This window comes from Puma concolor, chromosome A1 (assembly GCF_028749965.1).
Source record: "Puma concolor isolate L17-30 chromosome A1, mPumCon1.1.hap2, whole genome shotgun sequence".
Lineage (NCBI taxonomy): Eukaryota > Metazoa > Chordata > Mammalia > Carnivora > Felidae > Puma > Puma concolor.
Window position 1 is genome coordinate 95,286,781 of NC_141667.1, and position 24,817 is coordinate 95,311,597.

General features: G+C 39.0%; 1 protein-coding gene and 1 pseudogene across 4 annotated transcripts in view; both read left to right on the forward strand.

Annotated features, from left to right (window-relative positions):
- The window catches only part of SSBP2 (single stranded DNA binding protein 2), a 322,394-nt gene that overhangs the window by 11,791 nt on the left and 285,786 nt on the right, over positions 1-24,817 (forward strand). The window lies entirely within an intron of this gene.
- On the forward strand, positions 18,436-21,225 carry LOC147584309 (suppressor of cytokine signaling 2 pseudogene; annotated as a pseudogene).

Below are 24,817 nucleotides of genomic sequence, written 5' to 3' on the forward strand. Positions count from 1 at the left end.
AGAACCGGAAGCAGGCTCCAGGCTTGGAGCCATCAGCTCAGAGCCCGAGGTGGGGCTCAAACCCACGGACCGCGAGGTCGTGACCTGAGCTGAAGTCGGACACTTAACCGACTGAGCCACCCAGGCGCCCCTACCCCTCTTAGTTCTGAAGGGGAAAGGGAGCAATCTACCACAATCTGGTGAGTGCTATGGTCATTGCAGAAAGACCACCCTCCTGGACCTGAGATTTTATGAAGAGGGCCACTGCCACTGTCAAACCCCCTGTAAATAGAGGCTGAAGGCCCAGCAGGGAAGAGATCTTCTCTCTATTCCTGCCATCTGATAAGCTGATGCCTCCTTTCTGTAGAACCCAACTGGAGTCCAGATGGCAAGGGAAATGAGATAATATACTCTTGAGAGATCAGCCTCTTAGGTCACAGCAGGACAGAAAGGGTAGAGAGTAGATCTGTTTGGGGTGCTTGAGTGGCTCAGTCGGTTAAGCGTCTGATTCTTGGTTTCATCCCAGGTCTTGATCTCATGGTTCATAAGATCCAGCCCCTCATTAGGCTCTGCACTGACAGTGTGGAACCTGCTTGGGATTCTTTCTCTCCCTTTCTGCCCCTAACCCCCTCAAGCTCACATGCTCTTGCTCTCCTTCTTTCTCAAAATAAATAAATAAACTTAAAAAAAAATGAAAGAAATGTTAACTGTCTCTCTTTGTCAGCTTACCTTGATCCTCCTGAATCAGATCTGAATAACAATGCAGTCTCTGCCCACCAGGACTTTACTTTCCAGATGGGACTCAACTATTGGTCCCGTTTTTTTGTTGTTTTTTTTTTAAGTTTATGTGCAGCTGAAGCAATCACATGAGGGAACTCATGTTACCTTGCTAGGAAACAAGCACTATGCGTATGTGGAAGGTGCATGGGAATTCTGAAAAGAGGCATGAATCCAGCATAGGGCTATGATATTCTCAGGAGATATTCCTAAGAAGATGTTTATTAAACAAGAAATAAGCATTAGCCACATTTGAGTTCGATGGGGGCACAGAGTAAAGAGTATTCTAGGAAGTGAGAGAAACATGTACAGAAGCAGGAAAGTATTAAGGAGTATGCTATATTCGGTGAAATATAAGAAAGTTTGGTATGACTGGATATGCAGTAGAATAGGTGTAAGATAGGCTGCCAGATACGTTTGGCTAGTTAAACAGGAGCTATTTCAAGAATGACCTTGAATGACAGCTTGACCTGAGAGAGAAGCAATTTTAAGCAGAAAAGTGACATCATCTGAGGTACATTTTAGAAGAATCATTCTGGAAGTAATATGGAAGGTGGGGTAAAGGGTGAGACAGAAATGTTAGAAAGCTATTGTAATAAGTAAGCCGTGGTAATAATACATCATGTTTCTACCCTAGTGGCAGTCCAGCAGATGTCTTAGGATATAGAATACAGAGGACTTGGTGACTTAAATGTGAAAACATTAGAATTTTTAAGATGGCTGTAATTATGGATAGAAGTTTCATTCATAGCCTTGGAGGGACTACAGAAGGAACAACAGATAGGAGGTGTAAGGAAGAAGATGATGAGTTCAGTTTGAGGTGCCATTCATACGTAGAGATGGAGTATGTTCAGAGGAAATCAGATGTGTCGTTCTTGAGCTAGGCTGGGAGTGTAGGGAGGTTTCTAGGCTGGAGGTACAAAATCAAGAAAGGATGGGGAAAGAGAAGTAACACTTCTAAGCATAAGGTACCTGTGTTTCAAGCATTGTGCCAGACACCTTTGTTTATATTTTATTTCATTCTTTAACCAGTGCTGTGAAAGCCAAGTCACACATGTCACACATGTCACACACATCTGAACTCAGGTATAGCTCATTCTTTGTCTCTTAAAAAAAAAAAAAAAACAACTTTAGGGGTGCTTGGGTGGCTTAGTGGGTTAAGCATCCGACTTTGGCTCAGGTCATGATCTCATGGTTCATGAGTTCAAGCCCCCCTTGGGGTAAGCATGAGCCCTGCTTTGGGTGAGCCCCAGTTCTATCTTTCTTCCTCTTCTCTCTCTGTCCCTCATTCACTTGTGCCCCCCCCCCCCCAAAAAAAAACTTTATTGAAGTATGACATTCATGCAAGAAAAGTGCCCATATCATATGTGTACAGGTTGGTGAATTTTCACTAACTGAACACACCAGCATGACCAAATACCCACATCAAGAAAAAACTTCACCAGCACCCCAGAAGCTGCACACATACTGTGCACCTTCAGCCCCTCAACATTTAGCAGCAGAAATTGGTTTTCTTCCTTATACATGGCCTAATTTTCTTCACTAGTATAATTAGTTAAAGCCGTGAGATGGGAATGAAATCATCCTTCATGGGAATGTCCAGGGAGAAAGTGTGAAGAGACCACAGATGGAACTTTAGGGAATATTTAAGGGACAAGTGGAAGAGGAATTTGAGGCAGACTGAAAAGGAATACCAAGGAGATGAGAGGGAAACTCCTAAGGACTGGTGTCACAGAGGTCAAGGAAGGGGACTTTGGTGAATGGAGGCCTGAGTTACTGAGTTATGCCAGCTATATAGTAGAATGAATGAGGAGGTTAAACAAGGGTCCAATTTTTGAATAAGAGATTATCTGTGAATTTAGGGAGAATAGTTTCACTGGAGTGGACCTAAGCTAGCATGCAGTGTTTTAAGGAATTGAATATAAAGAAGGAAGGTGGAGACATCAAATGTGGACAGCCTCACTTGAGAAAGGAAGCAGAGAAAAGACTAAGTACAGAAAGATTGAGATTTTTTTTCTTGGCTAATTTTGTATGTGCGGGTGTTAGTAGGGGGACGCTATTTGATTCTGTCATCTTGTAAGGAAGTTTTCTAGAAACAAAGTTTCATTAGTACTTTAGTTGTGTGGGTGGAGAGGGTTGATTTTGGAGAGGTGGGGGAAGCTACATTGATCAGCTAAGGCAAGCTTCTGAAAGCTAACAAATTCTGTGTTCATCCTGAGGCTATTTGGGATCCACTATAAGGTTTTTTACTTTATTTTTGAGAGAGAGAGAGAGAGAGAGAGAGAGAGAGAGGGAGAGAGAACATGCGTGAGTGTAAATGAGTGGGAGAGGGGCAGAGAGAGGGAAAGGATCTGAAGCAGGCTCTGTGCTGACAGCAATGCAAGGCTGGAGCTCACTAACGGTGAGATCATAACCTGAGATGAAGTCATGACCTGAGCTGAGGTCAGCTGCTTAACAGACAGAGCCACTCAGGTGCCCCTCACTGTAAGGTTTTTAAGCAGGGAAGTAACTTGAACAGAGTTTACTCTCTACCCTTGTGAAAACAGGAAATAAGTCGTCCGAGATGTTAAAAAATGTCAATTCCATTTTACCCAGATGTAATAACGCACAGATGAGTTGATAAATATGTTGTTAGTTTTAACAGGACAAACGTAAGCTCAGAGGAAAGCAATGGACATATTGAAATGATATGAAGTATGGTTTATTATTGATCTTCCATTTTTATGTAACATTTCACAATAAAATTTGTAACACTTTGGCACTGTCAACAGGCAAGTTTACAAAATATGTTGTGAAATATTTGTAAAACACTAATTCCATATTATTACTTATTTAAAAATATATTTCAGTTGATTTTTATTTATTATTTTGTTTTATTTTTTAATTTTTGATAGGGAGACAGAGCGCGAGCGGGGGAGGGGCAGAGAGAGAGAGAGACACACACACACAATCTGAAACAGGCTCCAGGCTCTGAGCTGTCAGCACAGAGCCCCATACGGGGCCTGAACTCACGAACTGTGAGATAATGACCTGAACTGAAGTTAGACGCTCAAGCAACTGAGCCACCCAGGCGCACCTTCAGTTAATTTTTAAAGTATAAGTTAGATTAAGTCCTGTGTAACATATCATTCATAGCATAATTGCCTTTTACATAAATCTCATTACTGTTTTCTTAGAGGTTTGAAATGTAACTGATAGGATTAGGGTTGTTATTTATTTTTTTGTTATATAGTTAAAAGATATATTAAGTTTTGTCAATATGTATTTTATATAATTCACAACATCCAGCATGAGATGAATTAAAGTTTACAACCATTGCTGTTCTAAGCAAAATCCCAAAGTACTTTCCCTTGGTCATTAATATAGCAATGCTTGCATTCAGGTAAAATCAACAATGAAGAGCATATGCAGGTCAATTTGATTTTTCTTGTGGGAACTTGAATAAAGTGGCATTTATTTGAAAGATCTTCCAGTAAGGGCAGTGGTCTTGATATGAATTAGAAAGTAACCAATTATTGATTGGAGAGGCAATGATGGTCCTGGCTTAAAGATTGTATAGCCTACCATCTTTGAATGTTTTCTTTTTTTTTTTTTTTTTTTTTTTTGATTTTTTTAAAACGTTTATTCATTTTTAAGAGACAGAGCATGAGTGGGGGAGGGGCAGAGAGAGAGGGAGACACAGAATCTGAACCAGGCTCCAGGCTCCGAGCTGTCAGCACAGAGCCCAACGCAGGAATCGAACCCACAAACCATGAGACCATGACCTGAGCTGAAGTCAGACACTTAACAGACTGAACCACCCAGGTGACCCAGTTTTGTGAGTTTTAATTTTTCTAAGAGCTGTATTTCAAAAAAGGGAAAGGAAACATAAAATTAATGTTACTACTGTATTTTAAGTCAATATATCTAAAATGTCATTTCAACATTACTATTAATGTTACTGTTTATAATAGTAAAATAGTAATGAGAGATTTGATATTTTACAGACACGAAGTGTTCCAAATCCAGTATATGTTGTACAATCACAGTACATTTCAACTTAGCCTAGCTACACTTCGAGTGCTCGGTAGTCCCATGGGGCCAGTGGCTACCCAGCTAATAAGAGGCGGTGTGGAATTGGGACGCCTTCCTCAGGCCCTAGCAGTGCCACCCCTGCTGCTGCTCAAGCCATGTTTATTCTGACCCAAGGAAATGCCTTCTCTGAAGATACCCTTAACAACTGCCCAGGACATCTACTTGCCCGGGGCGTGGCTGCCTAATGATGCAGCCAGGCATCTGCAGGGACATACCAGCCCCCAGAGGTCCCTTACAACACGTTTTCCTGGTCACTTAGGGTAATCCCGTGGCCTTTCAGATGCTTGCAGCCAAGGAGCCTAACAGCCTACCTTCACGCAGAGGCCCCAGAACACGTTCATTTAAGGCGAGAGCCACAGCCTCCAAGGACTCAGCCCACGTTCTGGCTCCTCTTCTAGATGGCCATGAGGTCACTGCAGGTTCTCCCCACAGCCCCTCAGCATCTCTGGGCATTTTTTTCAGCTCAAATTCCAAGCCCACTGCAGGAGAAGGGCAAGGAAGGAGCCTGAGCCCCCTCTGGCTGATCTGCGGGAAGCGCCAGACTCTGTGCCCTGCTATGTATCTCTTCTGTGCTGCCAATGAGGACTTGAGGCCTCGATGGGCCTGTGCCCTGTCCACCTCACACCTGGAGCCTTTTGTCTCCTCTAAGCCCCACGCTGCCCTCCAAGTCTCCCCCGGTCCCTGGCTGGTGTCCTATGTCCCTTGCTCTGCACACAGGGCAGAGCTTAGCTCTTGGCTTCCTTCCACCTTGTTCTAGTTGGGAAGCTGACTGCATGCCCAGCATCCTTACTTGGTTGTGAGCTCCTTGATGCTAAGAACAGCATTAGTCGCCTTTTATTTTCTCAGCTTTCTCCCCACCCACCTCCCTCCCTGTGCCCAGTTAGTAGGTGCTCAATACATGTTCACCAAGGGAAGGAAGGTCAGGACTGAGAAAGGGAAGGACAGTGGAGAAGAAGCATCTGTAAGACAGTCATTTCAAGTACCAGATAACATCTCATCACATTGAATTCTGGACCAGCCTTGGCTCTAGCAGGACCTGCCCAGCCAAGGGGACCCAGGCAGCTGTTGCTCCTGTCATCGGAACTACGGCTGCCATGGTGCAGGCAGAAGCAGCCCAGGAACCAGGAACGGCCTGAATGTTTTCTTTATAAGTGCTTATTAAATATAGAAAAATCTACTTAAATTCATGAGGCTCTGTATGTAGTAAGTCCATTTACCTTTGCTGGTTGGTTGCTTATATGGTGCATAGTAAGAATTTATACTATGGATATACTTCTTATCTGTTTTGCTTCTCCTCTTGCCAAGGCTAGGAACTTTGAAATATGTAAGTTACTTATGTTGTGTAGTAGTAGCCTGCTGTCATTTAAAATACAGTTGAGGGAGGGAGATGCTTGCATTGAACTAAACAAAAACCAAGGTGAAAAATATCTTATTTTAGGTTTACCAGGCCTTTAAATTATTAAAGATGGCTTTGAGATACTTTGCTATGTTGTCTATTTTATTACATTTTTTTTCTTGCTTACGGTTATTGTGGAAGTAATACATAAATTAAACAATGATCTTTTTACCTATATGTTGAAGAAATTATAAAGGCAAAGTAACAGGTACAGGTACAAAGTAACAGGATTTTGCTTCTCCGTGTTATCTACCAACTCATTTAAGTAGCTTTAGCCCAAATAAAATAGTCTAAATTATCAATTCTAATCAGAAAATATCATTCTTGGGGCCCTGGGTGGCTCAGTCAGTTGAGCATCTGACTTGATTTCAGCTCAGGCCCTATTCTGACAAAATATAGCCACTGTCACATGCTTTGGGAGATCTTTCAGTTTCCTAAGCTATATTGCTACTGGCAAATGCTGCCTAAAATTGTGACATTTGGGCAGATCAGAATGAGTTATATAGAAAGAGGAAAGGAATCAGTAAAAATCTAGGGTTAATAATTACTTAGGTTTCTTAATAAATAAGATCCATTAGCAAAGTTGGAAGACACTATAAAGGACAATTCTTGAACTTGTTTGATTTTAAATAAAATAGTCTAGGTAAATTCTAATAAACTGATATTATGTGAAATATATAGCTTATCAGTGAGAATATTTCAATTTTAAGTCTAATGAATTACTACTTGTGTGGCTGAATTGGGGGTTTCTGACCTTCTCTTCCAGCTGTTGATGTATTGATGGGGATCCCTATAATCATAATTTATTATGAGCAAAGGAGACTCATTTTTCTGATGTCTGAAAGTCATGGGAGCCCTCTCTATTCCCTCTATGTCTACTACTATATGACTAGTTCTCCTCTGGCTGACTTCCAAGTTACATTTTTCATTCAATGGAATACTGAGATTGTTGGGGTGTTTAGATATATATATATATATATATATACACACACACATACATATATACACATATATGTGTGTGTGTGTGTGTGTGTGTGTATATATATATATATTGTGTTCTTGACTGATAGTATTTTATCTTGCTGATTGATAGTATTTTTATCTTGTTGTTTGACATTAAAATGAACTCAGGAAGACCTTTGTCTATTATTGGGAGATTCTAGATGTATTTATTTTGCTTGACAAAGAAGGCTACAATTTTAACAAGTTTATTAGAATATTATAGAAATTTAAATATTTTGATCCAAATTGGAGGGTCTTATAATTTAGAATTACTTTCTAAGACCTCTTTTCTTCCAGTTATGAGAGAATTATTCATTTAACTTTTTTAAAGGCAGAAGTTGAATGCTTTTTGAATGTGCTGTTTCCTAATTGTCTAAAATGACAAGAGATAACTTATAGCAATGTACTAGGCTGCTAAAATAGCTGACTGGAGGGAGTGCCTTTTTTTTTTTTTTTTTAACTACAAAGGGCATAAGATATTCTATTTTAGTGATAGGTGTATCTGCATAAAACTCAATTTTACCTGTAGTCAGGGTTTCTTATATGTGAATCTTTCAAAGTAACCAGGCTGCAGAGCTTTATGCCAAAAGCAGCTTTGTGGTTTGACAGTGTTCAGATTGCTTGTTTTGCTTTTATTTATTTGCATATGTAATTTATTGTACCTGTAAAAAGGGAAGTTCTGATAAAAAGCAACAAAACAGGAAAAACAGCAAGTTGTCATTTCTTCTGGTAGATTGTGATGTAGAGATTAGTTCAAAAAATTAAGTTTGAGAGATTGCATTTAATCTTGGTAGAGTTTTGATAGGAAGTTGAACATGTAAAAGTAAAAGTATTTTATTTAAAAATTAAATTAAAAATTAAGCACATTATTTACAAGATACTAAGAGTAAACTTACAGAGTACATTGGCATCAGTATTTATTGCATGTGTTGAATTCCAGAATATAAATTATAACTTTGTTCCATAAAGGCCAGTAATTTTTAATACATGTTTATATAGTATTTATCCATCCTATGGGTCATGGATTACCACTTTATTTTGAAAAAAGAGAACTATGTTTTCATATTTACAAACTGAGAAAAAAGAATTAAGAAAAAATTGAAGAGCCAAATGGTTTAACATCATGTATCATTGATTTTTGGATGTTCTTGTTTAAAATAATTTTATATTATGGTTCTGATTATGTTTTTCTACTTTTGATGTAGCTTTGTAAGGATTACTATTAAGACTTTCTAATTCACATAAGTGAATGATATCAGAGATAATCTTGATTTGACATAAGATCAAATCAAAGACCATTTTTTTAAGTTTATTTACTTGTGGGGAGGAGGGTAGAAAGCTGGGGGGGCTGAATGTGAGCCAGTGAGGGACAGTGAGAGAGGGAGAGAGAGAGAATCCCAAGCAGGCTTGGTACTATCAGTGCAGAGCCCAAGCCTGACTCAGGTCTCAAACCCAGGAAGCATGAGATCATGACCTTGAAATCAAGAATCCGATGCTCACCCAGCACCCCTCAAAGAGGATCTTTTGGAACCAGTTTTAAATCCTTGAAGATAGAACTTCTTATTTTTCTATTTAAATTAATGTTGTAATATAAGAAAATTCTGTTTTGGGTTTTATCTTATCATCTTCCCAAGTTACATAGAACCAACAGGGAGGAGAGAAGCAAAGTCGTGGATATTATCCCTCCCAAGTAATCTACAAATAACTGGTTCATTGTTTCTAAAGGAAGGGGAAAGGATATGTTCTAACTTGGATGATGGTTTCTTCTATAGATGTGTTGAAACCTGGAAATGGAAAAAAATCACATTAACTGAACGGTGTTTGGATAAGGTAGATGACTTTCTATTTTTTAAAGTTCTTTACTGGAATGGTTACTGGAACACTTGAAATGGATAAGCATTACTGCCTGAAGCTTATTAAGGCAGCCAGGAAATCTTTCACCCTTGCTTGGCATAAGTAAAGATACTTTTCCATAGGATATTGCCAAAGATTCATTTGGCTTTGCAATCACCTGGACTGTTGTGATTACTTCTTTAAGGCAATAATTATACTCTATGAAAATATCAATCATTACTTTTAAAATCTGGTCATCTAAAAAAGATAAAGGGTTAATGTATAATTTCTTAGTAAACTATTAAGATACTTGAATGACCTAAGGAAAATAAGATATTAAAGTAATGACTTCATCATCATCTTGCAGTCCGAATGAGGTAGATGTTACACTGTTTTATCCACAAAGAATCTGAGGATTAAGCAGTTAGAAACTTAAGGTCATACATTTCAGTATTTATAGAATATATGTGAACACTTTTTCCATCAAACATTTGTTTTTTAATGGATATAAAATTTCAGTGTTACTAGATGAAAAAATTCTGGAGATGTTTCACAACCATGTGAATATACTCAATACTACTTACTGTACACTTAAAGATGGTTAAGATGTAAATTTTATGTTATGTATTTTTTTTTACCACATGCAAAAATACTATTTAGAAGCGATTTCATTTTTGTTTATTAAATACATTTTCAGTGAAGAATAACATGATGTAAAATGTTCACTATTTTAGTTTGTCATCCAAAGTGAAACTACTGAAATTTTATTGCTTAAGAGTAACCTGAGTTTCTACTAGTTTTGGCCTGAGCTATAAAAAATCTAGTTTTTTTTTTTCTTTACTATCAGAAGATTGTTTTTCTTTAAAAAATCTAGTCAATGATAGAAAGTTAAAAGATAAGATATAAATGAGAATTATGGTAGCACGGAATAAGTGTATTTCAGTTTGTCACTCTGAATGAGAAGTACACTTTTCAATAGAGATAAAATTCAAATAAGCTTGCACACTTTTAGAATTACATGTTTTTGACTATGTGAAATGTCGTTTTTTTTTAAGTTTATTTATTTTGAGAGAGAATGCACGCATATATGGGAGAGGGGCAGAGAGGGAGAGAGAGAATCTTCAGAAGGCTCCTAGCTGTCAGTGCAGGGTGGGAAGGCTTGATCCCACAAACCCCTGAGATCAAGACCCGAGCCAAAACCAACAGTTGGTTGCTTAACCCACTAAGCCACCCAGAAACCTCTGTAAAATGTCTTTTAAAAATACAATTATTTGGGGGTGCCTGGGTGGCTCAGTCATTTAAGTAACCAACTCTTGATTTAAGCTCAGGTCATGATCTTACTATTGTGAGATCCAGCCTGAGTTGGGCTCTGCACTGAGTGTGGAGCCTGTTTGAGATTTTCTCTCTCCCTCCCCCTCTGCAACTCCCCCATGCACGGGTGTGCTCTCTCTCTCTCTCTCTTTCAAAAATATACAATTATTCTGTGGCTGTTTTTCTTTTTTTCTTTTTTTAATTTTTTTTTAACGTTTATTTATTTTTGAGACAGAGAGAGAGCGAGCATGAACGGGGGAGGGTCAGAGAGAGAGGGAGACACAGAATCCGAAACAGGCTCCAGGCTCTGAGCGGTCAGCACAGAGCCTGACGCGGGTCTCGAACTCACGGACAGCGAGATCATGACCTGAGCCGAAGTCAGCTGCTTAACCGACTGAGCCACCCAGGCGCCCCTCTGTGGCTGTTTTTCAATAGTGAGAGTAAGGCATTTGTTTTCAAATACACTGAAAAGTGTGTACTTGGTAGGAGTTGTATAGTTTGGTGATGCCAAGTTAATTTTGATGCCTTTTCATGTGACAGAACAGAAATACAACATCTCACTCAACTAAAAAAACAACCAACCCATGGAAAAAGCCAGTCTTTTTTTCTTTTTTTTTTTTTTTTGGTGTCTCTCTCATGACTATCAACATTTATTTTATGTACCTATATTTTCTAAAACTATTGCCCTTTTTAAAAAATTAAAAAGAGGGGCGCCTGGGTGGCGCAGTCGGTTAAGCGTCCGGCTTCAGCCAGGTCACGATCTCGCGGTCCATGAGTTCGAGCCCCGCGTCAGGCTCTGGGCTGATGGCTCGGAGCCTGGAGCCTGTTTCCGATTCTGTGTCTCCCTCTCTCTCTGCCCCTCCCCTGTTCATGGTCTGTCTCTCTCTGTCCCAAAAATAAATAAACGTTGAAAAAAAAATAAATAAAAAATTAAAAATTAAAAAGAAAGATTGATAATATTGAGCCAATCATTCATTTAGAATTTGATGTTTTAAATTATAAGATTTGGTGCATTTATCTCTGTAACTGTGCATTTATTAATTTTGGCCATAATTATAGAGGTCCAAGTTAATAATATTCCTCAGTTCGTGGCACAGTATCATCTTTGGTCCATCTCAGGCCTTTCTGCTATTTAATTCACATTCATTCACTCATTCATTTGTTCTTATCTACTTTCATACCCCATTTCTACAACTCCAGCCCCATAGGTCTATCCAACTTGTCATATATATATGTATATATATATATACACACACACATATATATATATATATATATATATACACGTTTATATGCATGTACACACACACACACACACACACAGTCTCTATAACTACTGCATTGGAGATTTGTTATTTTGCATTGTCTAACTGCTTGAGAATTTCTATCTTTGAGGTATTTCTTTTTTCCTTTTTTTTTAAAGAATTATTTATTGTCAGATTGGTTTCCATACAACACCCAGTGGTCATCCCAACAGGTGCCCTCCTGAATGCCCATCACCTACTTTCTCCTCTTAAAAAGAGAGAATCTAACGTATCTGAAGCTAGGATAGTTCAGATGAAATATTTAAGGACAAATACAACCTAACTCAGTGATTTATAGGAAGTAAATAAGTTTAATGTATTGAAAGCATTGAGAAATCTAAGAGAGTATATTATTTACTCTTTTATTAACTCATTGACTTTTTGTAACTCACTAAGTAATTAAAAGATAAGTAACATTTTCCATTAAAAACCAAATTTGGTTATTCTTTGCGATTGGTTATAACATTGCATGGGACCTCATAGGATTCAGTAAATGTATGGTGTCTGTTTAATGCCACACCTACCAATTTCCTTTCTTTTCTTTCTTTCTTTCTTTCTTTCTTTCTTTCTTTCTTTCTTTCTTTCTTTCTTTCTTTCTTTCTTTCCTTTCCTTTCCTTCAGATTTTATTAAGTGATCTCTATACCCAATGTGGGGTTCAAACTCACAACCCCAAGATCAAGAGTTGCATATTCTGCCAACTGAGCCAGCCAGGTACCCGCACATCTACCAGTTTATAAATTGCCTTGACCTTTTGCAAAACTTAATTCATGCTTGGGGGCCTTAATTGTTCAATATGATTTGGACATCAATCAAGCAAAAAGAATTTATTTCATAAGCAATAAAATACGTAGTTTCCAGTTGATTGGTTGGTGACAACCCTCCCCCTTCAACATTATCACTTTTTTTCTTTTTTTCTAATCTTTTATTTATTTTTGAGAGAGAGGGAGAGAGAGAGCAGGTACATGTGAGCAGGGGAGGGGCAGAAAGAGAGGGGAACAGAGGATCTGAAGCAGGCTCTGCATTGACAGCAACAAGCCCAATTCAGGACTTGAACTTATGAACCGTGAGATCATGACCTGAGATGAGATCATGACCTGAGCTGAAATCTGACACTCAACTGACTGAGCCACCTAGATGCCCCCAACACTATCACTTTTGATCCACACTACTATTGTGTGTGGTAAGCATGTCAGATTTATCTCTATTTTAATAAAGGAGAAGTTGAGACTGAAGACTTCAAACGACTTGCACAAAGTTACTTTGCTGTGAAGTCATTGTCAGGACTAGGACAAATCTTCTGATTTCTAGGCCAATGTTCTTAATTCTGTAGCTGTGTTTCCATACTCTTTTCCTGAAAGAACTGAAGGAGGTGACAGTATGAAATCAGGCCATCTTAAAGTGGCTCCATTACTAATGTTTCTATTTAATGTGGCATAAGAAATGGTTTTTTAATGTTTATTTTGAGAGAGAGAATGAGAGGGAGGGAGAGAGAGGGCACATGTGCAAATGGGGGAAGGGCAGAGAAAGGGAAAGAGAGAATCCCAAGCAGGTCCCTGCTGTCAGCACAGAGCCTGACATGGGGCTCAAGCTCATGAACTGTGAGATCATGAACTCCTGAAATGAAGAGTCGGACGTTTAACTGACTGAGCCACCCAGGTGTCCCAAGAAATGTTTTATTAAAAAAGAAAAGTGCTATTCCTTTTGACAAAACTTTGAAAATCATTGCTGTGTATCATTGTTGCTGCTGCTTTTGTTTTGGGATGGAAGCTCTAAGTCTAATTAATCAATGTTAACTCTACAAAATAATAAAAAAAAGTCTGTGATTCCTGATATACTTGGTGCATTTAAATCATCTATCTTGTCATGTCACACTCCTCATTACATTTAGATTAAACTCAAACTTTTTATTGTGGCCTGTAGGACCATGAATGATCTGATTCTTGCCTAAGTCTCTCTCCTATAAGACAGAGTGAAATTAATTAATAATTAGTAGACTCCAAACTCCAAGAATGCGGAGACTATGTTTATCTCATTTACTATGTATTTATTTATTATTTTTAAAGTTTATTTATTTTGAGAGAGATAGAGCATGAGTGGGGAAGGGCCAGAGAGAGAGGGAGACAGAGAATCCCAAGCAGGCTCTTCACACTTGGCACACAGAGCTTGACATAGGACTAGAACTCATGAAACCTTGGGACCATGACCTGAGCAGAAATCAGGAGTCGGATGCTTAACTGACTGAGCCACCTAGATGCCCCTCTGTTTATTTTTACATGTCTTGTTATCCCAGCATAATTAGTATAGTTTTTCTCCTCAGCTTTATGGAGATATAATTGACATATAGTATTATGAAAGTTTAAAGTGTACAACATGCTGATTTTATATACTCATATATTGCAAAATGATTACCTCCATAGTGCTAGCTAATACCTGTATCACTTCATATAATTACCATTTTGTGAGAACATTTAAGATCTTCTCTCTAGTAACTTTCAAGTGTGTAATACAGTATTATTAACTATAATTACTGTGTTGTACGTCAAGTTTCTATAACTTACTCATTTTTTTAAATTTAAATGAAGTTAGTTAACATACAGTATAGTATTGGTATCAGTAGAACCCAGTGATTCATAACTTCCATATAATACCCAGTGCTCATCTCAACAAGTGCACTCCTTAATGCCCATCACCCATTTAGCCCATACCCCCACCCGCCTCCCCCCCAGCAACCCTTAGTTTATTCTCTGTGTTTAATAGTCTTTTATGGTTTGCCTCCCTCTCTTGTTTTTATCTTTTTTTTCCCCTTCCCTTCACTTATGTTCATCTGTTGTGTTTCTTAAATTCCACCGATGAGTGAAATCATGTATTTATCTTTCTCTGACTTCACTTAGCATAATACACTCTACTTCCATCCATGTTGTTGCAAATAGCAAGATTTCATTCTTTTTGATTGCCAAGTAATATTCCATTGCCAAGTAACATTCCATATATGTATATATATATACACACACACACACAATGCAATATATATATACATATACATATACACATATGTATATATATATGTATGTACATATATACATATATATATATACAACGGAATATATATATATATATATATACACACACACACACACCACATCTTCTTTAACCATTGATCTGTTGATGGACATTTGGGCTCTTTCCATAATTTGGCTATTGTTGATAGCACTGCTATAACGTGCCGCTTTAAATCAGCCCTTTGTATCCTTTGGATAAATACCTAGTAGTGCAATTTCTGGATCGTGGAGTAGTTCTATTTTTAATTTTTTGAGGGACCGGCATACTGTTTTCCAAAGTGGATGTACCAGTCGTCATTCCCACCAACAGTGCAAAAGTGTTCTCCATTCTCTGCATCCTTACCAACATCTCTTGTGTCCTGAGTTGTTCATTTTAGCCCTTTTAACAGGTGTAAGGTGGTATCTCATTGTGATTTTGATTTGTATTTCTCTGATGATGAGTGTTGAGCATTTTTTCATGTGTCTCTTAGCCATTTGGATGTCTTCTTTGGAAAAGTGTCTATTCATGTCTTCTGCCCATTTCTTCACTGGATTATTTATTTTTTGGGTGTTGAGTTTGAGAAGTTCTTCATAGATTTTGGATCCCAACCCTTTTTCTAATATGCCATTTGCAAATATCTTCTCCCATTCCATCAGTTGCCTTTTAGTTTTACTGATTGTTTCCTTCACTGTGCAGAAGCTTTTTATTTTGATGAGGTCCCAGTAGTTCATTTTTGCTTTTGTTTCCCTTGCCTCTGGAGATACGTCTAGTAAGAAGTTGCTGTGGCTGAGGTCAAAGAGATTGCTGCCTGTTTTCTCCTGTGGGATTTAGATGATTTCTTGTCTGACATTTAGGTCTTTCATCCATTTTGAATTTATTTCTGTGTATGGTGGTAAGAAAGTGTTCAGTTTCATTCTTCTGCATGTTGCTGTCCAGTTCTCCCAGCATCATTTGCTGAAGAGACCATCTTTTTTCTATTGGATATTCTTTCCTGCTTTGTGGAAGATTGGTTTGCTATATAGGTTCTGGGTCCATTTCTGGGTTCTGTATTCTGTTCCATTGATCTATGTGTCTGTTTTTGTACCAGTACCATGCTGTTTTGATGATTATAGCTTTGTAATACAGCTTGAAGTCCAGAATTGTGATGCCTCCAGCTTGGTTTTCTTTTCAACATTACTTTGGATATTTGAGGTCTTTTGTGGTTCCATACAAGTTTTAGATGGTTTATTCTGGCTCTGTGAAGAATGCTGGTGCTATTTTGATTGGGATTGCATTGAATGTACAGATTACTTTGGGTAGTATAGACATTTTAACAATATTTAATTTTCTAGTTCATGAGCGTGGAATGTTTCTCCATTTTCTTTGTGTTTTCTGTAGTTTCTTAAAATTTTTTTTAATGTTTATTTATTTTTGAGAGAGAGAGAGACAGACAGACAGACAGACAGACAGTGCGAGTGGGGAGGGGCAGAGAGAGAGGGGGAGACACAGAATCTGAAGCAGGCTTCAGGCTCTGAGCTGTCAGCACAGAGCCCAAGATGGGGCTCAAACTCACGAACCATGAGATCATGACTTGAGCCGAAGTCAGATGCTTAACCGATTGAGCCATCCAGGTGCCCCTCTTCAATTTCTTTTATAAGCTTTCTATAGTTTTCAGTTTTCAGATCTTTTACCTCTTTGGTTAGGTTTATTACTAGTTATCTTAGGGTTTTTGGTGCACTTGTAAATGGGATCAGTTCCTTGATTTCTCTTTCTGCTGCTTAATTATTGGTATATAGAAATGCAACCAATTTCTGTATGTTGATTTTATATCCTATGACTTTACTAAATTCATGTATTTTAGCAGATTTTTGGTAGAGTCTTTTGGGACTTACGTGTCATCGAGTATTGTGTCATCTGCAAAGAGTGAAAGTTTGACTTCTTCCTTGCCAAATTATATGTCTTTTATTTCTTTTTGTTGTCTGATTGCTGAGGCTAGGACTTCCAGTACTATTTGGAACAACAGTGTTTAGAGTGGACATCCCTGTCGTGTTCCTGACCTTAGGGCCAAAGCTCTCATTTTTCCCCATTGAGGATGATATTAGCTATGGGTCTTTCATACCTGGACTTTATGATGTTGATATATGTTCTTTCTGTTCCCACTATCTTGAGGGTTTTTATCAAGAAAGGATGCAATGCCGTACTTTGTCAAATGCTTTTTCTGCATCTGTTGAGAGGATTATATGGTTCTTATCCTTTCTTTTATTAATGTGATGTATCACGTTGATTGGTTTTTGGATATTGAACCAACTCTGCAGCCCAGGAATAAATCCCACTTGGTCCTGGTGAGTAATTCTTTTAACATATTATGGGATTCAATTTGCTAGTATCTTGTTGAGAAATTTTGCATCGAGTTTCATCAGTGGTATTGGCCTGTAATTCTCCTTTTTAGTGGGGTCTTTGGTTTTGGAATCAAGGTGATGCTGACTTCATAGAATGAGCTTAGAAGCTTTCCTTCCATTTCTATTTTTGCAACAGTTTGAGAAGAATAGGTATTAACTCTTCTTTAAATCAATGGTAGAAGGCCTCTGGGAAGCCATCTGGTCCAGGACTCTTATCTGTTTGGAGATTTTTGATAACTGATTCAATTTCTTTGCTGGTTATAGGTCTGTTCAAAATTTCTATTTCTTCCTGTTTCAGTTTTGGTAGTGTGTGAGTTTCTAGGAATTTGTCCATTTATTCCTGATTTCCCAGTTTGTTGGCATATAATTTTTCATAGTATTGTTTTATGATTGTATTTCTGTGGTGTTGGTTGTGATATCTCTCTTCTTCATTCATGAGTGTCTATTTGGGTCCTTTCTCTTTTCTTTTTGAGAAGTCTGGCTAGGGGGTTATCAATTTTGTTTATTCTTTTGAAGAACCAGCATTTAGTTTCATTGATCTGTTCTACTGTTTTTGTTGTTGTTTCCATGTCATTTATTTCTGCTCTAATCTTTGTTTTATTCTGTTCTGCTCGTGTTAGCTTTACTTGCTGTTCTTTTTCTAGTTCCTTTAGGTGTAAGGTTAGGTTTTGTATTTGGGACCTTTCTTGCTTCTTGAGATGGGCCTCAATTGCAATGCATTTTCCTCTTAGGACTGCCTTTGCTGCATCCCAAAGGGTTTGGACTGTTGTGTTTTCATTTTCATTTGCTTCCATGTTTTGTTTTGTTTTAATTTCTTCTTTAATTTCTTGGTTAACCCATTCATTCTTTAGTAGGATGTTCTTTAACCTCCATGTATTTGAGGGCTTTCCAAATTTTTTCTTGTGATTGATTTTAAGTTTCATAGCATTGTGATCTGAAAATATGCATGGTAGGATCTGTCTTTTTGTACTTGTTGAAGGCTAATTTGTCACCTAGTATGTGATCTGTTCTGGAGACTGTTCCATGTGCACTTGAAAAGAATGTATATTCTGCTTTAGGATGAAATGTTCTGAATGTATCTTTTAAGTCCACTTGATTCAGTGTGTCTTTCAAAGCCATTGTTTCCTTGTGGAAATTCTGCTTAGATGATCTGTTGTTGTAAGTGGGGTATTAATGTCCCCTACTGTTATGGCATTACTATCAGTGAGTTTCTTTCTTTCTTTCTTTCTTTCTTTCTTTCTTTCTTTCTTTCTTTCTTTCTTTCTTTCTTTCTTTCTCTTTCTTTCTTTCTTTCTTTTCTTTCTTTTCTTTTCTTTTCTTTTTTCTTTTCTTTCTTTTTTCTTTTCTTTCTTTTCTTTCTTTCTTTCTTTCTTTCTTTCTTTCTTTCTGTTTATTTTTGAGAGAGAGAGAGACAGAGACAGAGAGAGACAGAGGGTGAGCAGGGGAGGGCAGGGATAGGGAGATAGAGAATCTCAAGTAGGCTGCAGGCTCTGAGCTGTCTGCACAGAGCCCAACATGGGGCTCAAGCTCACAAACCATGAGATCATGACCTAACCTGAAGTTGGACATTTAACCAACTGAGCTACCCAGCTGCCCCTCAGTGAGTTTCTTTATGTTTGTTTTTAATTCTTTTATATATTTGGGTGTTTCCAATTTGGAGGCATAAATATTTACAATTGTTAGCTCTTTTTGATGGATAGACCCCTTAATTATGATGTATGCCCTTCTTCCTCTCTTATTAGAGTCTGTTTTAAAATCTAGTCCGTATGATATGAGTATGGCTATTTCAGCTTTCTTTTGACATCCATTAGCATGATAGATCATTCTCCCTCCCCTCATTTTCAATCTGCAGGTGTCTTTAGATATAAAATGAGGCTCTTGTAGGCAGCATATAGATGAATTTTGTGGGTTTTGTTTGTTTTTTTTTTCTTTTTAAATTTTATTTTTTTAGTTTACATCCAAATTAGTTAGCATATAGTGCAACAATGATTTCAGGAGTAGATTTCTTAATGCCCCTTACCCATTTAGCCCATACTCCCTCCCATAACCCCTCCAGTAACCCTCTGTTTGTTCTCCATATTTAAGAATCTCTTATGTTTTGTCCCCTTCCCTGTTTTTATGTTATTTTTGCTCCCCTTCCCTTATGATCATCTGTTCTGTGTCTTAAAGTCCTCATATGAGTGAAGTCATATGATATTTGTCTTTTTCTAATTTCACATAGTGTAATACTCTCTAGTTCCATCCATGTAGTTGCAAATGGCAAGATGTCATTCCTTTTGATTGCTGAGTAATACTCCATCGTGTGTGTGTGTGTGTGTGTGTGTGTGTGTGTGTGTGTGTACACACCACATCTTTATCCATGATGAATTTTGTTTTTTAATCCATTCTGATACCCTGTGTCTTTTGATTAGAGCATTTGGTCCATTTACATTCAGAAATATTGTTGAAAGATGAGCCCCTGCTTCAACTGAAAGTGGTCATTGACCTTTCAAGCTTTTGAGAAGTGATGCAATAGAATAGTATTTCAAAGAAAAATGGTTATCGAAATTTGGGATCTGTTTTTCCCTCCCTGTGGCGCTAGCCCTGCGGGGGAAATCGCCAAGAGGAGAGCTCTTGGGACTGCAGGCACGGAGGTTGGCTGTCCAGCACCACCCGAGTGCATAGGTAAGGGCACCCCTTCAGGAGTCAGAGCAGGCAAACTGTGCATGACCGCGCCTGCGGGGGACTTTGCCATCCGTCCACCTTTGATCTGGGGAGGAAAAACCAGAAGCTCCGCATCCCCTCCCCCTCCACCAATTCGGATACCCCCCAGAGACTCGTTTTGGGGTTCTCACTGACTTCCGAGAAGGACGCGTGCCCCTCTCTGGTCCCGGCATGGGCAGCTACTTGTTTTTGCTGCCCTGACCCCTTTCCCATGACCCTACGGTGCCTCGAGTTCTCCGGGAATGGAGTGGAAGGGACGCAGAGCCAGTGTGGGACCTCAGGGTCCGCGGAAGAGCCGTCCCCGGAGGTGGCACGTCTGGCGAAGGCTCTATAGGAACTCAGTCAAACAGGTTGGTACTGGGGAAGTATGACTGTTAATGAAGCCAAGGAGAAATTTAAAAAGGCACCAGAAAGAACTTTCTTGATTAGAGATAGCTCTCATTCAGACCACCTACTAAAAATATCTGTGAAAAGATCAGCTGGACCAACTAATCTGCGAATCGAATACCAAGATGGGAAATTCAGGTTGGACTGTATATCATATGTCTCAAGTCCAAGTTTAAACAGTTTGACACTGTGGTTAATCTGATCGACTACTATGTTCAGATGTGCAAGGATAAGCGGACAGGCCCAGAAGCGCCCTCGAACGACAGTGTTCACTTTTATCTGACCAAACCGCTCTACACATCAGCCCTGCCTCTGCAGCATCTCTGTAGACTCTCTGTTATGGAGATGCACCAGTATCATCTGGGGACTGCCTTTACCAACAAGACTAAAAGATTACTTGGAAGAATATAAATTCCAGGTATAAGTGTTTCTCTTTTTCTAAACCTGCCTCCTATAAAGTATCTCCGAATGCAGCTATGTTAAAAAAATAAATAAAATAAAAAATAAAAGAGCCAAAACTTGAGTCACTACTCTGGATAACTATTCGGAATTCTAAAAACAGCTGAAGTCCATCTAATTTAAATGTGTGAGGAGGTAGCTAGGTATTTAAAGTTCCCCCAAATGTTTTAACCTGAGTGATGCTTCCCTTCCTAAGGCTGACCAAGACCAGCAGATCCTTTTAAGTTGAAAGCAAAATACCGTGAGTGGAGGCTGAAGGAACATTTTATCAGAATGCCTTGCCTTCCCCAGGTTTCTGTTTGTTAGGTGGAAGGCCCAGGCCCTGGTAGTAGAGAGAGAACTCCACGCAGGACCACTGAAGAAATAGAAGCAACAAACTGATGCAGGCTTAGCTTTAATTTCACATGCCTGGTGATCAGAGTCTACTTGAGGACATTTTCTGTTTTTGCATTCTGGATGTACCTAGGTGTTTCGTTAAACAGATACTGCTTGTGAGTATTTATCCTTCTTTTTATGCAGTTAACCAAATCAGCCAAAAAAGTGACCACGAAATCCTGAATTTGACTTTTTACTACATATATGAACTCTCTCATGAGTACCTTAGTAATCCATTTTAAGGGAGCCTTATTTCAGAAATATTTCAAACTGGTGCAAATGGAAAAGACTTTGTTTTTTCCTTTAAGGCTAAAGACAAGAAGGTTGTGCTCTACAGATGCAACTCAATCCCTGTTAATAAAACCATGTAGATACAGGCATTTTATCCTTTGAAGTAGCTGTATCCCAACCTGTTGCCATTGACTTTTGGGAAATGGCTTTAGAAATTTCCAAGTTGTCTTTGAATTGTGTGACCAGGTAGAATACTTCGACTTAATTTTCTTCCAGAGATAGGGGGATACCTGCCTGTTTTTCAAAGTGTTTATTTACTGCTGTTACTATTTGATTAGAATGTATTAAATAAAAATACTTGGCTTAAAAAAAAAAGAAATATTGTTGAAAGATGAATTTACCATTCTTACCTGTAGAGCTGTTGTTTCTGGTAATGTTCTCTAATTCTTTGTAGTTTTTGTTGCTTTGGTCTTCTTTTTATTTTTCTCCACTCACAGAGTCCCCCTTAAAATTTCTTGCAGGGCTGGATTAATGGTCATGGACTCCTTTAGCTTTTGTTTGTCTGGGAAACTCCATCTATTCTGAATGACAGGCTTGTTGAATAAAGAATTCTTGACTGCATATTTTTTCCCATTCAGCACATTGAATATTTTCTACCACTTCCTTCTGGCCTGCCAAGTTTCAGTGGACAGGTCTACTGCTAACCTGATATGTCTATTCTTGTAGGTTAAGGGCCTTTTGTCCCTGGCTGTTTTCTGAATTATTTCTTTGTATTTTACAGGTTTCATTATGATATGTCATGGTGCTGACTTGTTTTTGTTGATTTTGAGGGGAGTTCTCTGTGCCTCTGGGACTTGGATGTCTGTTTCCTTCCCCAGATTAGGGAAGTTGTCAGCTATAATTTGTTCAAATAAACTTTCTGTCCCTTTTTCCCCACTCTTCTTCTGGGACTTCCATGATATGGATATTGTTTTGTTTATGGAATCACTAAGTTCTCTAAGTCTCCCCTTTGTGATCTAATAATTTCGTCCCCCTCTTCTTTTCAGCTTCGTTATTTTCCATAATGTTATCTTCTGTATCACTTTTCTTTCCTCTGCTTCTTCAACCCTTGTTGTGACTGTATCCAGTCAGTATTGCCTCTCAGTTGTAGCATTTTTTTATTTCAGCCTGACTAGTTTTTAGGTCTTTGATCTCTGTAGCAAGGGTTGTCTGATGTCTTCTGTGCTTTTTTCAAGCCCAGCTATTAGTCATATTACTGTTGTTCTAAATTCTTGTTCAAATATTTTGCTTATATCTGTGTTGAGTAGGTCCCTGGCTGTGATTTCTTCTTGACCTTTCTTTTGGATTGAATTCCTCTGTCTGGTCCTTTTGGTTAAGTTTCTGTCTTTTACATGTTTTAAAAGCTTGTTATGTTCCCTGCACCTGAGTGTACTTCTGAGAGTCATACACTGTCTGGGGCCTGGCCCTTCAGGAAGTGTTTCTGGTATATGCTGTGTGCACTCTGCTGTTGTGTTTTCACTGCTCTTTCCCACCAGTCAGTCTACTGCAGAGCTCATCCTTGATTGCAGTGGGGACTGTTTGGACCTTTAACTAGGTGTGCTTTGATTCGTTTTTTTGAAGTAAGCCTGGAAAAAGGGGGGAAAGAACCCAAAAAAAGAGAACAGGAACGGGAACAACAATAAGAAAAACCAAACAGAGAATCAAGAACTTATGGTTTTTCCAAAGAAAAGGGGAAAAAAGAAAGAGAAAGAAAAGAATAAAAAGGCCTGATCCAAAAAGAGAGAGAGAGAAAAAAGGAAATGAAAAAAACAAACAAGAAACTATGAGCCTGATTCCAAAAGAAAAAAGTAAGAAGAAAGAAAAAATAGGAAAAAAAAAAAGAATTAACCCTTGTCCTATTTTCACCAGAACTACAGGTATCATTTTGAAGCACTCGATTTTCAGTACACTTGGTGCATGGGGGGTGCTGGCTGTGCTAGTCCTCTAGAGGAGACACCTGCTGTGTTGGCTCAGAGTAGGTCTTGTCCCAGTAAATAAGCAGTTGCCAGGCACATGGTGGGGGAGGGTGGGGTGATGGGGGAGGTGGGGGATGTGTGGTTTGGTGTATGCAGGTCCCACCTCCATTGGGGGCCATTGTGTTGCTCTCTGAAGTTATACTGTATTTGTCTTGGGGAAAATGGTGCCACCCCAATCTCTCATCCCTGGACAGGTGATCTCACAGCTCTCACTGTTCTAGCAGCCATCACAGAATGGCAAAGACAGCTTGCCCAGTGCCACAGCTCTCCTGCTTTTTTCTTTGGCACGCGGCTGGGATTCAAAACCTGATGTCTTAAAGGATCTGCCCCTGCATAGATCTGCCCCCCTCCACTGTAGTAGAATCTCTCCACGCTGTCTGAAGCCCCCTGAACCTGAAAAACAGTCCCATGCCTGTATAGTTTGCAGAATCAATAGTGTAGCACCGCTAAAGGCGGCAAAGTTAAATTCCTTCTGGGTGTGCCTCTGTCCCCTATTGATGAAAGGCCTTTGGTGCCTGCAGGGTCTTTTATTAGGGAGGCAATATACCCTTTTCTAAAAGTATTCCAGGAAGGGGAAGCCTCTCTCTGATTGTACCCCAGGGACCAGGCACCACAGCTCCCCTCCAGAGAAAGTTGCTCAGTTCTAAAACCTCAGAGTTTGTGCTCCAAATGCTCTTTGCAACACAAAGACCCCTGTGGCACTCAACCTCCTGTTCCCAATTCCATGGTCACTAGAGATTTCCTCTTGTGTGAACTGGATGCCACACTTTCTCAACCTCTGTCTTTCTCTCCCTTTTGTTTCTCCATGAAAAGAGTTCCCTCCTGTCTGTGGCACCACCGTTTTCCTTTCCCCCAACTCACATCCACACACTGTACACCTGCCATGCTGTCTCCCTCCAACAGTGGAGATCCTTTCTCCATTCCACAGATCGATTTCCTGGGTATTCCAAGTGATCTGACCTCAGTATAGCTGTGTTTGAGGGATGAGGAAAGCCCAGTCCCCCACGTCCCCCACTTCTCTGCCATCTTAACCCCTCCTAACATTTTCATCTTACAATTGGAAATTTGTAACTTTCGAGCACCTTCACCCATTTAGTCCAACCTCCACCTTTGGCAACTGCCAATCTGTTATCTGTGCCTATGAGTTTGTTTTTGTTTTTATTTTTGTTTTGATTCTACATGTGAGATCACACAACATTTGTTTTTCTCTGTCCTCCTTCAGTTAGCATGATGTCTACAGTGTCTGTTCATGTTGTTGTAAACTGTGGAATGTCCTTTCTCATGGCTGAATAATATTCCATTGTATATAGATCTTTATCCATTTATCTACTGACAGACACTTAGGTTGTTTCAGTATCTTGGTGATTGTGGTTAGTGCTGCATGAATATGGGAGTGCAGATGATCTTTTAAAGATCCTATTTTGGGGGCACCTCACTGGCTCAGTTGATAGAGCATGTGATTCTTGATTTGGGGATTATAAATTTGAGCTCCATGTTGGGTGTAGAGAATATTTAACAGTAAAATCTTAAAAAAGGGGGGGTGCCTGGGTGGT